This window comes from Melanerpes formicivorus, unplaced genomic scaffold (assembly GCF_026170545.1).
Source record: "Melanerpes formicivorus ecotype bairdi unplaced genomic scaffold, bMelFor1.0.p_v2 SCAF_27, whole genome shotgun sequence".
NCBI classification, from domain to species: Eukaryota; Metazoa; Chordata; class Aves; order Piciformes; family Picidae; genus Melanerpes; species Melanerpes formicivorus.
Window position 1 is genome coordinate 2,087,702 of NW_027142379.1, and position 17,263 is coordinate 2,104,964.

The following is a 17,263-nucleotide window of genomic DNA, read 5'->3' on the forward strand; positions in this document are numbered from 1 at the left end:
AATCAGCTCTGTTAGCCATTAGTGGGACATTTTCCAAGGCATAATTGGAAGTTAAGTGCCATTTGTGCCTTTGAAAGTCTCCCCCTTAAAGTTCAACAGCTTTATAGTCACTGAAAAATTCAAATATCTGTGGAGTATTTCTGTGCTATATTAATTTGAGAAACATGCAAATAGGCTATATTTCATAATTAGTGTTACTAATGGAGTTTCATTTTAGAAACCAGTGGTTGAGGTGCCGTGTTCCTGTGGTTACTGGACAGCATTCACTAACTCTTCAAGGGAAAAAGCCCAAAGCTGGGTAGATTTGATCAAGGAATCAAGGTTACATTCATCCAGAGTTGGTCCTTCAGTAGATCTTCAATCTTGCACTCAGCTGACTGCCTAGACATGGGGCCTTTCCCCAGGATTAGCAGAACTCTGCAGTACAACTCTTTGTGATGCCAAAACCATCTGCAGGAACTGTAATTTTTCTTGAAATCAGGAAGCCAAAGAAACAGTGGTTTAAAAATTGCTGCCTCCTAGCTAAATAATACTTCCTGCTTTCCCCCTAAAAATGCACTTGATTGATGATTAAAGCATGATGATTTTGAGGATGATTGATTGGGAGATTAGTGCTCAACTATTTAAAACCAATAGCACAATGGTGAAGGGAAAGAGGTTTTTATTTGTGCCATGTGTTAACGTGGCATCAGAGATTAAAGCTGATTCTCTCATGGTCCACTTCCTATATGCAAACCTCCTCCCAGAAGTTAGTGATTTAACAAGCATCTTGACCAAATTAGGTGCAATTAATGGGACACACACACTACAAAGACAGTTGGATATTGCAAATGCTAATGAGGGATTGTTGCAATAATGAAATTATTGCCTGGGTAACTGAAATGACAAAGTTATTGCCTGGGTAAATAGAGAAAACTCCATGAAGAGTGAGAGTTGCTGTCTTCCATCATCCACCAGGAGTGAAGACACTTGTGTCACCACAGCATGGTCCAGTCTGTCTGCACCAGAGTGCAAGGTTGTGTGGAACTCTCTATGTAATTGATCTGAAGGCAGGTCAGGGATTTCCTCTCAACTTATTCCAGCATCAGTCAGGAGTCAGAATGGCTTTATTTTCCATGTATAAAACTTCCCTTTAGGCTAAAAAAATAAAGTCTTTCCTCTTTTCCTTCCTTGCTAAGCTTGTATGACTCCTGCCATCTATTAGCAGCCCAATGATCCATGGTACCTGCCTGCTACTCCTTACATTGCTCATTCACTGCAAACTGAGTTGAATGGAAAATGACTCCTGTTGACCATTAGTTCAGGGTTTTGAATCACTGCAGAGGTTGAAAACAGCTTCTTTTTTCTCTTTCCTTTTCTTTCCTTCCCTCCCCACCCCTCTTTTCTCAGAATAGTTTCCAAGAGATATATTTTTTTTCCCTGAGCTCATCAAACTTGGGTGCTCCTTGGAAGTAATTTTGTTCTTAATTTCTTTTCAAGTTTAAAGTTGCAATGTGTTTTGTGTCTGTAAACTCTTCACTCTTCATCAGCTGCTAATATCTGATTGCCAAAGACGGATTCATGCAAAGCTAACAGTTTGCCTCTCTCCCTGACCACCAAAGTTGATCTGTTATCTGTTTTTATGATTAGTGCTGTCAGATGTGATGGGAAGCATGCTGATGAGGGGGTTCTCTTTATTTTCAGTGTTTTACACATCTTTTAACTGGGCAGGGGAATTGTGGTTAGAGAAAGCCTTGTAATGACTGATTCTATTCCTGCAATACCTCCAAAGGTGTCCTGATAGCCAGCGCTGACTTGCCACAAGTCCCACTCTCCTGAACACATATGATAGAGGTGCTGCCATAGCAGTGTGTAAACAGACACAGCTAGTTCTCATGAATTCACATGTCATCTGAAGTTGCTGGCTCACCAAGTGTTTGGGGCTTTTCTCCTGATAATACTTTTTGACAGGTGACTGTAGCCTTTGCTAGTGAGAGTCCCCCTTACAGGTATTCTCTGTGAATCAGTGGTTAAAGCAGGCTTTGCTGTTTTGCTGAGGCAGCCTGCAAAACATTCCCCTGCCCTCATGCAACAAATCTTCTGATCTCCCGTGGTTAATGGCTCTTCATCACTTTTCAATTCATAGTTTAATGCTTCAATGGAAGGCAATTTGACTTCGTTTCACTCTTCAAATAAAACTTTTGTGAGGTGCTGTATCAGATGTTTTATTACAGTCCATCCTTTCTCTTGCCATTTTCTGCTTTTACAAGGCTGTCAATTAGCTATCCACTTTCAATAGAATGATTTGTGTTGTGAAGTCAGTTGAGACACAACATTTGTGCAATATAATGGCTGCCTAACTAGAACTCCTTAAAGTCAATCGATGCAATAGGCAAACTCTGTATGTCTTGTTTGATTCTTTGTAAAAGCTAAGGCATTAACAAAAAATCCTTCAAAAAACCCAAAAATCTTTTAATAGTGCTATTGGCAGCAGACTAACTGCAGATTTGCTGTATCTGTTTTGAAAATTGACCAAGAATTGCTTTGCTTTTTGGAGGTTTCTTACAGAAAAGTTTAACTGCTCCTGTTCTCAAGAAGGGGCCCTTTGCCTACAACACACAGTCATAGTTTCATAGTTTCATTCAGGGTTGGAAGGGACCACAGGGATCATCTAGTTCCAACCCCCCTGCCATGGGCAGGGACACCCCACACTAGATCAGGCTGGCCAGAGCCTCATCCAGCCTGGGCTTAAACACCTCCAGGGACGGGGCCCCGACCACCTCCCTGGACAACACATTCCAGGGTTTCACCACTCTCATGGTGAAGAACCTCCTCCTCACATCTAGCCTGAATCTCCCCACCTCCAGCTTCATTCCATTCCCCCTAGTCCTATCACTACCTGAGATCCTGAGAAGTCCTTCCCCAGCCTTCCTGTAGGCCCCCTTCAGATACTGGAAGGCCACAATTAGGTCACCTCGGAGCCTTCTCTTCTGCAGACTGAACAGCTCCAAGGTATCTGCTTGAAAGAGACCTTCAAGATCATCCAGTCCAATCTTTGACCCATCACTGAAGGCTCAACACTAAACCATGTCCCCACACTGCTTGAACACCCCCAGGGATGGTGACTTCACCACCACCCTGCCAGACTATTCCAGTGCCTGACAAAGCCTTTCACTGAAGAAATATTTCCCCATATCCAGCCTAAACCTCCCCTAGTGCAGCTTGTAACAGGCTCTGCAACAACTTAATAGAAGCTAAACTCTTTGGTCTTTATAATTTATTTAAGTAGTTAATGGCTTCCCACATTTTCTGGTTGCCTATTGTTTTTATGGAGCCTAAGAATGTTTGCCACCATAGAAGATAATGGAAATGTCTCCACCCTTAGAGCAGCGACAATATGTTTCACCAGATGACATGTTTTGTGGTCTCTGTATCCTGTCACAGGGACTAATTGTGAGAAAGTCTGATGTGGTCACATCTGTGTTCAAGGAATTAGGAAGCCACTAACTTATTTCAGAGATACTACTTCTGTCACATGGTAATGATCTATTTCTACAGCAAAGGAAGTCTATTTAAACCTAGGTAACAAAAACTTTGTACCTAAATCCTTCAAGCAGGGCCTTCACCACATGAGCTCTAGATACATCAACTGCTTCTGTAACACCTTCTCTATATTTATTTATAAAGTGAATTCTACTACACTCCCCTCTCTCCATCTTTCCCACCCTGGGTGAAGAGTTTTGTAATCATTGAGAGGACTTAGCAGGAAAATGGGTTGAATGTACAGTGAGTGAGCTGCCTATGATGAGAGCAGGAGTGTGGGCTAGAGCATCACCTAAGTCATCAGCACTGGTGACAACCTGGCAGGTCTTAGCCAGCTTATAGTGGTAGGAGCAGGCAATGGCTTTCAGACAAAGAAAGATTGAGGAGAGTAAATTAAAAGAGTGAGATTCCACAGACCTGCACAATTTCAGGCCGTTTCCACTTGTTTTATCACTTGATAGTAGGGAGAAGAGACCAACCCATATCTTACTGCAACCTCCTTTCAGAGAGTGTAGAGAGCAATGAGATCTCTCCTCAGCCTCATCTTCTCCAGACTAGATCCCAGCTCCCTATAGCACCCTCTGGGGGCCCCTGTCTTTTTGCCAGTACTTCAGTTTTCCTGCTTGGGTTGTAAAAATAATACTCCCCCTCACCATTTCCATCTGCATCAGCTGTGAAATGTTCTAAGGTGATCCTTGGTCAGTTCAACTGTGTACAGCATGGATGGTGCAAACAGTGCATGCAAGGAAACCAGTGCAAAATTCCCACTCTGATGTATGTGCTTGCTTCCTTTTTTGCCCCTATGCTTCATGTGCTGCTTCAATTTCTTTGTGTTCATTTCTGCTGCTATTTTATGGGGTTTCTGTGAGAGAAGCCACTTTGCCAGTCGAGTGAAAGATCTCTTCTGAGATTTCTGGTGTGTCATCTGTGACCTATAGATACTGGGTTTTCTCTCTCATTTTTTGGATCAAAATATAAACAAATGTTTCCTTTCACAGCAACTCTGCTTTGTTTTGTTTAGATAGAGTTCAATTTAGAAATGCCACTAGTAGGATAAGGATCCTACTTGGGAATTCAAGGGATTTTTTTGTGTGTGTTGAGTCATGCTAAGCTCAGAGACTGGAACTAGAACTAATAGCATTAGAGGTATGTGATGGAATAGTGAGGCTTTGATTAACCTGTTGTTTTCATGAAGAATCTCTGCTTATTGAACTACTGAAGCGTTAATTTGTATTTGGAGGTAGGGAATGGAACAAAAGAGGAACAAAAGAAGTCCATCTGGCTCTCAAAATCTTTCTAAACACGCTGTCCCTGCACCAGGCTGGTGTGAGCTGTGTTTCTTTAGGTTCCTGTTCTCTCCTCTGAACTGAGTGTGCAGCTTTACTGTGTTTTCCAGCACGCATCCTGGAAGAGGAAATCCAACCTAGCTTTCTGGCTCATGGAAGGGGCTTAGAAGCCAATAAAGTGATGGTAGTATCATAGAATCTACCAAATCTGGTGGTAGATCACACTTGTTAGACCATGTCCATCAGATCCACATTCCTGTGTCTTTTAAGAGCCTCCAGGGATGGGCATTCAACCACCTTCCTGGGGAGCTTGTTCCAGTGGTAGAGAAAACCTCCAGTGAAGAAGCTTCTTCTAATGTCCAAGCTAAACCTCCCCTGGTGCAACTTTGGGGCCATTTCCTCTTGTCCTATCACTTCTTACTACAGAGAAGAGGTCAACCCCCACCTGGCACCAAACTCCTTTCAGGGAGTTGTAGGGACCTGGAAGGTCTCCCTTGAGCCTCACCTTCTCCAGAATGATGTCTCATTAGTTGGCACTGCTACATTGTAAGCTATAAAGTTTTCTTTTAGACAATATATGCATAAATACTTAATTTTCTAAACATAGATATTTTCCATGGAGGAGAGAGAGCCTTTTTGGAGGTACTTTAATTACAAATCTGACCATGCAGAATAACTCCTTCTCATTCAAGCTGCCATGTGGAGCTTGCTTCAAAGCTGATGAAGATTGTGTCTCATGGGAGTCGGAGAGTGGTGAGGGTTTTGAGGCAAGCACTGCTTGCTCTGTTTCTCATGGAATCATAGAATTGTTTCTTTTGGAAAAGACCTCTAAGATCATTAAGTCCAGCTGTTCACCTAACACCACAATTGTCATTAAACCATGTTCTGAAGTGCCACCTCTGTGCTTTTTAAACAGCTCCAGGGATGGTGACTCCACCATCTCCCTGGGCAGCCTGCTCCAATGCCTGTCCACTCTTTCAGGAAAGAAAATTTTCCCAATATCTAACCTAAACCTGCCCTGGCGCAACTTGAGGACATTTCCACTTGTTCTGCCACCTGATATGAGGGAGAAGGGACTTATCCCTGTCAATTAAAAACAAACTTGGTCCCTCAGTTGCTAACATAGTTGTTGTTTGTTCAGTGCCCTGCAGAGTAAGGAAACACTGCATGCATGTTTCTACACTTAATATAGGCATAGAATAGTGAAGCCATTTAAATAGTATCATAGTATCATTCAGGGTTGGAAGGGACCACAAGGATCATCTAGTTCCAACCCCCCTGCCATGGGCAGGGACACCCCACACTAGATCAGGCTGGCCAGAGCCTCATCCAGCCTGGTCTTAAACACCTCCAGGGACAGGGCCTCAACCACCTCCCTGGACAACCCATTCCAGGGTCTTGCCACTCTCATGGTGAAGAACCTCCTCCTCACATCCAATAAATACACACAATAAATACAGTCTACTGACTAGTAATGAATAAAAATGCCCTTGTTCATTGTAGCATCTATATAGGTAGATAAGATGCAGGTGGTCTGGCACAAGTGACAAGGCAGATGGTCCTGTTTCTGTTAAATTTAAAAAAGCCCCAACAAACACCAACCTGCAACTCTGAGAGCTTTAACATCAGAAGTGACCAGCAAGTGGAAAGTCTGTATCTTTCCCAGAAGTGTAATCACTGCTGCATGTTTCTCTCATTTCCCAAACTTTCTCTGTGAATCAGTGACCACCTGCCCTCCCCTCTGGTGATTTGGAGAGTGATAAATATCCCAGTGAGAGAGAATAAATTCAAAGAATACCCTGAGGCTCTGGAACTTAAGCTCTGGTCTTCTTATTGTAAAGTGTCGTCCCATGCAAAAGGAAAACATGTTGGATAAAACATCCCCTGAAACTAGAACATAGAAGTGGGTGCATATTTCATGACAGACTGTTTTAACTTTCCAAACAGTTGCCTTGTTTATGGCCAGTAGCTACTATTAATTATTTATCAGAACACTTATTTATACACTAAAAGCTAAATGCAATCCTTTCAATGGAAGGCTGGCAGAGTGCAGGCTGAAATAAGTAGACACGGATAGTCCTTCAGAAGGATAGGTTTTTGTGCACAGCTCTGCTCAGGGAAGAGCCTGTTCACATTATTCTGTCTGCTGCATGTCTGATAATGATATATATGTGTGGGAGATTAAAACCCAGGCACTGGTAAAGCTCAATAGCTGTAGATCATAGAATCATGGAATTGCCTGGTTGGGAAAAATACCTTAAGATCATTAAGTCTGGCCATAACCTAACATCTCCTTGTACACAACTGTCAGACCAGACCTGAGTGTTAGCTCTGCATTCATTTCTTGGTGTTCTTGAATAGAATAGAATTAATCAGGTTGGAAAAAACCTTTGAGATCATCAAGTCCAACCCATCACCCAACAGCATCTAATCAACTAAACCATGGCACCAAGTGCCTCATCCAGTCTCTTCTTAAACACCTCCAGTGATGGTGACTCCATCACCTCCCTGGGCAGCCCATTCCAATGGCAAATCAGTCTTTCTGTGAAGAACTTCTTCCTAACATCCAGTCTAAACTTCCCCTGGTGCAGCTTGAGGACCATGACAGGATAATAGATGCTTCTCTCATCCTCTGACTGTGTAAGGGCTTACTGAAGTTGGAAGACTGTCCTAGCCAAAATGCTGCAACAGTAGCCTTGGGTGCAAAATTATGCTCTTTGGGACATACTTCATCCTCAGCAGTACAACCACCTCAGCAGCTACATGTATCAGGAATGGTGTGGCCAGCAGGACCAGGGAAGTGATTGTCCCCCACTGTACTCAGCACTGGTGAGGCTGCGCTTCGAATACTGGGTTCAGTTTTGAGCCCCTCACTACAGGAAAGACATTGAGGTACTGGAGTGTGTCCAGAGAAGGGCAGCAAAGCTGGTGAGGAGTCTTGTGAGGAGCAGCTAAGGGAATTGGGGTTGTTTAGCATGGAGAAAAGGACTCTGAGGGGAGACCTCCTGGCTGAAAGTTGCAGCCGGATGGGGGTCAGTTTCTTCTCCTTAATATCAAGTAACAGAATGAAAGAAAATGGCCCCAAGTTGTGCCAGAGGAGGTTTGGCTTGGAGACTAGGAAAAATTTATTACCTGAAAGAGTGGTCAGGTGTTGGAACAGGCTACCCAGGGAGGTGGAGTCAGCATCCCTGGAGATTTCAAGAAATGTGTAGACATGGCACTTCAAGTCATGGTTTAATAGTGATGTTAGGCTGATGAGAGGTCCTTAGAGGTCTCTCCCAACCAAAACAACTCATGTGATTCTGTCTAGGGGCTGTGCTAGGAGTACCTTGTCTTGGCATGCTTTGTGAGAGGAAGGCATCTTGGGCTGTGAAAAGCAAACCAAACATACTTTCCCTGAGCCAAGCTAAGCAAGCCAAGGACTGGTCTTATTTCATCACTTTCCTTGGAACAAGGGGGAACCCCTTTATTTTTGCTTCCGTTCTCATGAAAGCAGCCAAGCCTGCCCCAGCTTCTATGTCAGCAAACCCCATCCTTCAGCAGAGGGAGGACTCATCTGCTCCTCTTACCTGCACTTGGGGAAAGCAGCTGTGACCCTTCCTGTAGCCACAGGGAAGCAAATGGCTTTAAATACTTCTCTGCCCTTCGCAGAGCTGAGTTTAAACCACCTCATTACAACCTATTACTTCAGTGTTTTCTTCATCAAATACTGACATGGTGTCTACACTGCTGTGCTGTTGCCATGTGATTTGGTGGCATTACTGTTTAGATAAAATATTATTAGTTTTCTATAGCAACTGTTAATTTTAGAAGGATCTGTGATTTCATTGTAATCATTACTGACAGGAGATGCAATAAATGCTCCGGGTTGACGTGCATGGCTTTCGTTTTCTTCCAGCACGTAATTATTGTTAATTTTTCTGATAGCTCAAGCCATTTTTCTAATTTAGATGTTGACATAGATGGAAAACAGATTCTCTGTTTGTCTCTAGCGCTCCTGGGTGGCTAACACTTCCTGAGGGACATTGCTCTAACATCTCAATAGGAGAAGTAGACTTGTTGCTGCGAGACTCTCAAAATGTGAGAGAAGACACTTGAACTTAAAGCTCTGAGCAATTTCCAGCTCAGAGACCCTCATTCTCCTGTAGTCCAGCTCCACAACTTGCTCTAATGGTCCTCAAATCTATCCCAAGTTTGAGAATAAGGGATTTTATGGGTAAACTGACACCTTACACTGTACTCCTTGATCCTTGCAAATGGTTTTAAACTCAGGCTCTCCTCACCTTGGAAAGTGTGGAGAGCTCTTGGCTCACTTTAAGTATAGTGCTGTGTTCCTGAAATGACTCCACAGGCTGGGGAAATTGCAGCTTTCTGCACAATTCTGAGTTGTCCTTTTCTTCTGCCACCCAGCTCCCAGCGTGAAATTCTTTGCTGCTCTCAGCCCAGGGTTTGGTTTGTTCAGAGAAGCCCATTTTGCAGCTATGGAAAGCAGTGCTTCAGCTTAGGTGCATCCAAGAAACTATGAAAGCTTTGCAAAGCAAACACTTGATGGAAGCAGACATCAGTTTGTACGTGCAGCTGAAGCTCAGCCAGCACTGTGGTCCTAGAGGCAGTCAAATCAAAATTGTTTGTGGGATAAATCAGAAAGATTTAGAAAGGAAATTACTTTTCCCCCCTTTTGCTTAAGAATCATGATATCCTTTCCCTTATTGCTTGTAGAAAAATTAAATGAGAATCATCTTTTTCTGGTGGCATATGATTAAATGTAATCTTCTGTTGATCCAACTGCAAACTCACAGTCACAACTACTGGTACCTCATCAGCATTTTGGTCGCTCAGTGTTGCTCTGGCTTTGCAATATTTGGCTATGTTTCTCTTAAAGTATCTCATTACAGGATCATAGGATACCTCTGAGATCATTCTTGTGCTGTAAGTCTTCAAAAAATATTAAATCTTTAATATTAGCATATTTTTCTCTCACTCATGCTGAATGGTAATTGAACTCTAGAGAAGCTCACAATACCCTCTGTGCAAGCCACATCAGCTGAGTTTGATCAGTGCCATTACAAAGAGCAATCCAATAGATGGAACAACCTCTAAACAGCCATAAAGTTCTAATAGGACTTCCAGAACTTTATAGTGTGAGTTAACAGGATGTTCAGACTGAAATGGAAGTGTATGTGGGGGTGTAGATATATGTGTCTGTCTGTGAGTGATCAGTCACTCAAGCATCCTGCTCTGTGCTTAAATCTCACCCTCTGTATTTGATTTTCTCCAGCAAAATGCAAATTAGAGGAGCACTTCTCCAGCCTCACAGCAGACAGTGGTGTCAACAAGACATTAAGATACTTCTGCTTTCAATTTTGAGGCTTTCAGACATTAGGCATTTGTTATGGAAAAAAAAAGAAGAAAAACAAGGCAAAGGAAATGGCCATGCTCTGAAAAGGGGCACAAAAATTAATACACATTCTTAAACTCCTGCCCAGAGCAATGTCCTTAGGAACATCTCATCTGAACAGATCATGTTGATTGAATTGATAACATTCAGAAGAAAACTGGAAGCCAAGAATTTCTTTAGTTAAACACGACTTGGCATTTCCCCCATCTCTCCCTTCTCTAGAGCAGCATTTCAGAGAGCAAGTCTGACAGGGCAGCTTGGCTGATAGTAAAATGTGCATGAGCAAAGTGTGCAGACGCGATGAGGCAAGGCAGGGAAGCACCTGGCAACAACCCCAACTATTTAAACTTTATGAACAAGGAGGTTCTGCTCTTCTTCCACAAACAGCATCTTCTAGCAGGAGGAGCAAAATTAAAAACTACTGAAGAAACAGGGTGCAAATGACTGAGAGCTCTGGATCTTTTGCTCTGGTAACATTCAGAGGTAGGGAAGACAGAACTACCTGCTACATGGCATAGGCCAGATTCTGCAGCATTTATTGACAGAGAGAGAAGGATCCAGTCAGAGTGATTAAGAACTGCAGAAGTTAGTAAAAAATGTTGTGCTAAATTCCCTGGGGAAAGGAGAACTTACTGAGTGTGGTTTCTATATGTATGTGTGGTTACATTGGTGTAGTGCTTGTAGGAAGGGATTTATTCACCTCTGAACAGCTCTCCTTTGAGTGTTTATTCCCAGCAGCAGTGATTTGGGAGCAGCCAGTGTGTCAGCGGGAAGATAAAAAGCACTGGGCTGCTGCTGTGTTCTGCCTCTGTAGTCGTCTGGAGAGCAAACACTGATTTCTTCCCTTTACCTCTCACTACCTACAACAATCCTGGCTTCCACACTAAAACATCATGCTGTTCTCAAAGGCAGTGTTGCTGGCAGATGTTTAGATACCTGTGCTGGAAGAAAGCAGATCTGTGGGTCTCGGTTTCCTCACAGGACAATTGCTCTTACTTAGTGCATCTTTCCCATATATCTGTGGAAAGCTTTCAGGCTGTCATTTTGATATGCTAGTTTTTCTTAACTTTGGTAGCTGGCAGCAAATAAACAAAGTAGATTGAGCAGATGAAAGAAGAATTGCACCCTTATCCTCTTTTTTCCCCCTCGCACAATGTCCCACGCTCTAACTTCTGTGATCTTTCATACGCTCAGCCAGACAACTGTTTCCCCTCTCTTTACATCGAGGGCACTTGCATGCAAACTTTCCAATAATCCTTTGAACACCAGGCTCTAGGCAGCTCTCTGAAGCACTTGCCATACATAATTAGGTTCTAGGCAAACCATTTTACACACCAAGTGGATATTTATACCTGCTTAGGTACTGCTTCCTTATCTCTGAGTACAGGCTGTGTCTATATAGTCGAATGAGCATATCCCCAGTAGTACAGGTTAACGTAGCAAAATGTGCAGAAGCTGAACAATAGCTTACCTAGAGGAGAATTTCTCTTCCTAGCGTGCAGGAAAGAGACATCTGCTATTCAAATCTCTTCACATGGCTCCAGGTAAACTCGGGAGAGTTTTCAATGGATAGCAGCTGTCTGAGCAGCATCCCGGGAAGGCTCCTCTCGCTTCAGCCCCAGGAACTGAACTCTACCGGCACGGTCACATCTCATTTATACACAGGCTGTCCTTTTCAAAACAAGCGGCCAGCTGGAATGATTCAAACCTCAGTTCAGCACTCTGTTAAAGATGCAGCTTCCTTCTTGCACATGAGGCTTACAGCAGGGAGCAGGCAGGCTACAGCAAAAAGGCTGGGAGAACTCTGAAATCACCCGAAGCCCAGCTGCTCCCGTTGTGAGTGTCGGTGCTGCCGCCGTGCCTCCTGTTTGCCGTCTCAGCCTCCCTCTCGCTCATATCTACAGGAATATCGAGGAGGCTTTGCAGGCTGGTGATTGGCAGAAGCAGCCAATTCCTCCAGCTAATCAACCCCCAGACTTTCAAGGACTCGGAGCTGCTCTGATGTCATTCCAAGCGAGGGGGGATGCTTCACACGAGGAGGACGCGGCGACGGAGGCTAATTCGGAGATGAGCTGCATTCCTCTCCCGGCGCCGTGATTGATTAGATGCTCTGGGAGGGTTTGCATAATCTGTCATTGTGCAGTTGGACCACCTCCCCTTCTGCCTGCCGGAGGAAAACGCCACTTTCAGCCTCTGAGTTTACACCTGGAGTCTCCAGCTGAAAACCTGGGGAAAAGGAAAAGTTAGAAGAGTCATTTTTTCCTTTTCTGGCAGGAGAATGCTTGAGCTCCCAGACTCCCACACCATCCCCAGATGCTAGAGGAGGCTCCAAAAAAACATAGTTGGAAGGGACCTTAAGTATCATCTAGTTTCAGTCCTCCTGCTGTGGGCAGGTGCACTTCTCACTAGACCAGGGTGCTTAAGGCTTCGTCCAGCCTGGTCTTAAGCACTTCCAGGGGAATCACAACACTAGAAGACTTTCTTGTTTTCTACACTTGTTAGGCCACTGATAAAATGACCTGGGACAGCAATAGGTGGGTTTTAATGTATGGCCAAAATCAAGCAGAGGTCACCCAGCAAGCTGGTCATGAATGATCTCCTTGACACCACCCCTGGGTGGATACCAGCAAACATGCAGCATCCAGAGGTGCAAAGTATTTTCCTCTGGTATGCGGCACAAATTCCACCTGTTTGATGCATAATTCCTTATTAAAATCATTTATCTCATCCAGCCAGAAAGTCAGCCTCCCTCACAGCCAAAAACATGATTGTTCTGCAACTTTAAATGATATTACAGAGGAAAACCTAAGTGTTTTCTATATTAAAAAGAATTAGATTCTCTCCCAATCTAATTTTCCATTCTTGCCAACTTGACACCTTTCAATCCAAAGCCGTTCTTCGTACGACACACCTTGGAATTGAAATTCAGCCAATTCTGTGCAGCAAATGCGAGGAGAAAATAGTTTTGTTCAAGGAGACTGGAACAAACCCATTCTGAGATGATGAATGACGCTGTAAACTCAGATTTGAATCATAGGAGGGTCAGCTCAACCTTTCGTGTTTCCAAAATAGTGTAAATAAATGGTGTTCCATGCAGTTTGCCATTTACATCCTTCAGCTGGGACCTTCTGCAGGAAGAGCTATTTGCTGGATATTTGCTAAGGACCATTTTGACTGTCTCCAGAAGTTAGATCAGATGGCCAATGCAATGTGGTGCTAGGCTTTTCCCTTTAGGTTTTACCCCAAGAATGTTTTGCTCCTATTCGAATTGTCTCGGAAGTGCTGTATGCAGCTGTAGATTAATGCAGGTATCTCAGCATTTGAATATCCAGGTTTCAAAGATGGTAGATATTCCAAACTGGGAGCTAATTTATTCCTTCTGGCCAAATTAGAAACTGAGGGGGAAATTAGAATTCAAAGTAAGTCTGAGTAATTTCCTGCAATTTCTAATTGCAGAGCATTCACTGGGGGACTTGCACCTATGGCTGGCTCCGGATGTGGGATTAGTTTTCCAAAGCTGGGTGTGGGGTTCCCTCCTTGCACCCTCCGTGACCGCCAGAAGTGGAGTCAGCCTGTAAACTAAAACCTCAAAATCAATTGAGTGAGTCTCTTGCCAACATAAGGAAGGCTTCTGGTGCAATTGGTTGAAAACCATAGCAAATGGGAACACTTCCTATTCCTAATCTGATGGTCCAAAAGAAAAAGTCTGGTGGTTTTGTCCTTCTTTCTACTGGTACACTTGACTCCTTACTGTGCTTTGAGCACTGCAGACATTCCTGTGAGTGGAAGGGTTTGGCTATGGGAAGTGAGCGAGCTGCAGGACAGCTGTTGGCTGCTGTCAGATGTGGGAGCAGCGGTTTGCTGCTTTGAAGCCATTGCTGCAGATGTTCCCAGGTTGGGCCTGTGGCCAAGTGGTTACACATACCCTGCAGAGTGTATTTTAATTCAGATGCTAAAGTTGCTCTTTGAACTTAAATCCTTGGCTTAGGAGCGTGCCATGCTAGATGAATTCATTGCTGTTGGTTTGGGCTGCCTTGGTTTCTTCTGTTAGTGATTCATTTTAAGAGGAGGCTTGGGTGGCTTCCTGTGCCAGGGTCTGCTCCTATTTAGAACTGTGAGGACAGAATTGCTCTAACTCTCTCTATGTAATAAAAAGAGCAGAACAACCCTTGGGGAAAAGACAGTGCAATTTGAATTTTCACTTCTCTCTCCTTTGGGTAGTAGTGAGAATTGGACTCTTCTTGCTCTGACACAAAGGCACTGGAGTTGCTTGGGATCTCCTTCCACTCATGATATTATTCTCGTGCTCTGCTTTAGGGAAAAAAAATAGGCAAGCAAGAAAATAGGGCAGGAAGAAACAGAAATGAAGTATGCATGAAGAGAAAAAGAAGGGGAATCCTAGTAATAAACCACCCTGCAAAAGAAGTATTTAGGTTGAAGTCCTCTGCACAGGATGTGTGTTTCTCTTGCTCTTACCTACAGCCCAGGTTTTTGCATCAGCTATGGAAATTCAGTTTTAGTCAATATTTGTCTGATTTACTTTCCACTCTGTACAGGTAGGTGATCACAACTGCCTACCTAGCTCTCTTATCCCAGTAGTTGAAAAATTATAGTTAAAACCTACCAGTACTTGGCTTAAAATTGGCATTATCTTCCCAAAGTGACTTTTTAGGTTTCTAAATGGGTTTGTTGAGATGGCTTTCTTTTTTCTTTTGGTGTGCTTTAGTTCTAACTCCCTAGAGGAAGCAAGAGTTGCTTTGTTCTGTGTAGATTTTCTTGAAGCTTACATACATTGCAAGACATACAAATGCTTTGCTTTTCTAAACCAAGTGCTTGCACCTAGGCCCTGCTTAGCACGCTGCAAGTTGACAAGACTTTGAGCCAGATCTTTTTTCTTTTGAAGGTGCATCTGTATTTACACTAAAGACAGCTGCTGGAAATCAGCATCCTTCTCCTGTTTAACGCTGAAATCCAGACTTTAATGCATGCAGTTACCTATTCTAAGTGCTGGACTGTTGCTACAATGTCTACGCATCTCTTTTTAATGTATTTATCTTTCCAGCACATTATAAGGTAGAAAACCACAATTCTTGCAGTTCTCTTCTTAGAAACAAGATGCAGAGCAAGCAAATCCCTTCAGAAATTAAGAGGTATAATATGTAGTATCTCCCTGCTTTACTCTTCCAGACTGTTTGAAAGCTCTCACTGAAATATTTGGATTGATGTTCTGTTGTTGTTGTGGTGAGCTTCTGTTTTCTCTGACTGCTCCCAGTTTCCTCACCTGTTATTACAGTGCTCCCACGATGTTCTAATAGGCATTTCCTACTTCTCCTCTCAAAAAACTACCTTGCAGCACAAAAGCCAGGCTTCAAAACTGACTGCAACACATATAACTCTCTCAGCTAAAGACACCTTTATGGCCTTTATTGAAAGACAGATGGCTTTTGACACTGAAGTTCATAATGAGTTTAAAAGAACAAGGAGTGACTGGTGCTGAAAGGACCAGCTTTTGCTTGAGCTGTGGAGACTTCTGATGAACTTCCCTGTGATTAAACAACACTGGGGTTTTTATTGAACACACAGAGCGGTTCCTCAGCTGATGTAAGCTGTCAAAACATCCACTGATTTCAGAGGAAAGTATGACAACTTATAAGAGTTATGGATTAGTCTCTAATTCTCTAGGAGCTCCTCAAGATCTGCAGAACTTAATTACGCTCACATCAAAAGTGCAAGAAGCATAAAGGCATAGCAGAATGTGATTTTTTTTTGAGTGTTCAAACATATATTTCATTGTGAAAAGCCTGTTTGGCTTTTTGATGTCTCAATACGTTGCTAGGGGCTTGAATCTGAATATTTTGGTTCTGACTCTTAATGGTTAAGAGGTTTTAAATACTCAGAAATGTAGGGATGGGAATATAGATAAGATGGGAGTCGAGCTGAATGCATCACAACTCAGCTAAGACATTCATGTCTTCTACTGAAAGTGCCTGCTCTGTCATGGGTCACTCTTATTTCCCAGGCGGCAGAGAATGTGCTGCTAGTGGTCCCCTTAAGCATGAAGCACTTCAACAACATCCACAGCAAAAATCATGCAAAGTCCTGCAAGCAGTAAAAAAAGCCATCATCACCCAAACCCACAAAACCAAACCAAAACCAACCAAAAAGTACCCAAACCAAAGCCCACTAATATACCAAACCAACCAACCCCCAAAAATGAGCTAGATTTCCCTGACTGTCTCTTCTATTCAGATTCTTTTGCCCTTCCCTCTTTATGGTTGGACACACTTCTGCCAGTGATGAAGGTAGAACAGTGCAGTCTAGCTCTGTAATGAACTTCATCTTAAACTTTTATTCCTTTGTAAAACAGCTTTGGTGTCCTAGTGTGGTTTTATTCCTGCAAGAGTTTAGATGCATTAGTTTCAGAGAGTGTGTTGATACAAACTGATGCTGAAGTATCTGTTAAACCAACATAGATTCATTAACATCTAGCATTAGAGCTGCTTCACATCTCTCTAATTACATTACTATTTTATGCCTTGAGTGCTTACTCAACTATAAAAATATAAACTCTGGTCTTTTAAGTACTGTTATCAAGATACTATCAAAGGAAGAAATGAGTTGGCTCTGCTTAATCCACAGTCTGATCTGTGTCACCACTTCCCACATTACTGTGACACTGAGACAAGGGTTCATGTCATGTAAGAGGAGCACATCCTTGTGTACCCATAAAACATTTTGGGTTCTTGCACGTAGTTTTCCTTGCAGAATCCTTTCTGGCTTCAGCTTTGGCCTGAAGTCAGCAGAAAGCTCCTGGGAAGTAACTGAAGGTAGGACTGGAGCTCAGGAGGGCAGCTTTCTCCCAGGCTACACTTTAATGCAGTGGGAGAGACTGAAGCAGTAGAGAAGGTTTATGCTCTGTGCAAGTCCCTTGTGATTTGAGTTTGCACTTTTAAGGCCTCAGCAACACACAGGAGCTGTTTCTCAGCTGGTGTGTTTTCATGAACACTGTTTTGTGCTCTCCTCCCACAAAACTAGACTAAAAGCAGGTCCAATTCAT

At 43.1% G+C, this 17,263-nt stretch overlaps 1 protein-coding gene across 1 annotated transcript in view; it reads right to left on the reverse strand.

Annotated features, from left to right (window-relative positions):
• The window catches only part of LOC137448916 (bifunctional heparan sulfate N-deacetylase/N-sulfotransferase 4), a 152,941-nt gene that overhangs the window by 94,964 nt on the left and 40,714 nt on the right, over window positions 1-17,263 (reverse strand). The window contains exon 2 of the mRNA XM_068153922.1: window positions 11,678-12,432. The gene's annotated coding sequence lies outside the window, so the exon portion shown is untranslated. The remainder of the gene's footprint in view (window positions 1-11,677; window positions 12,433-17,263) is intronic.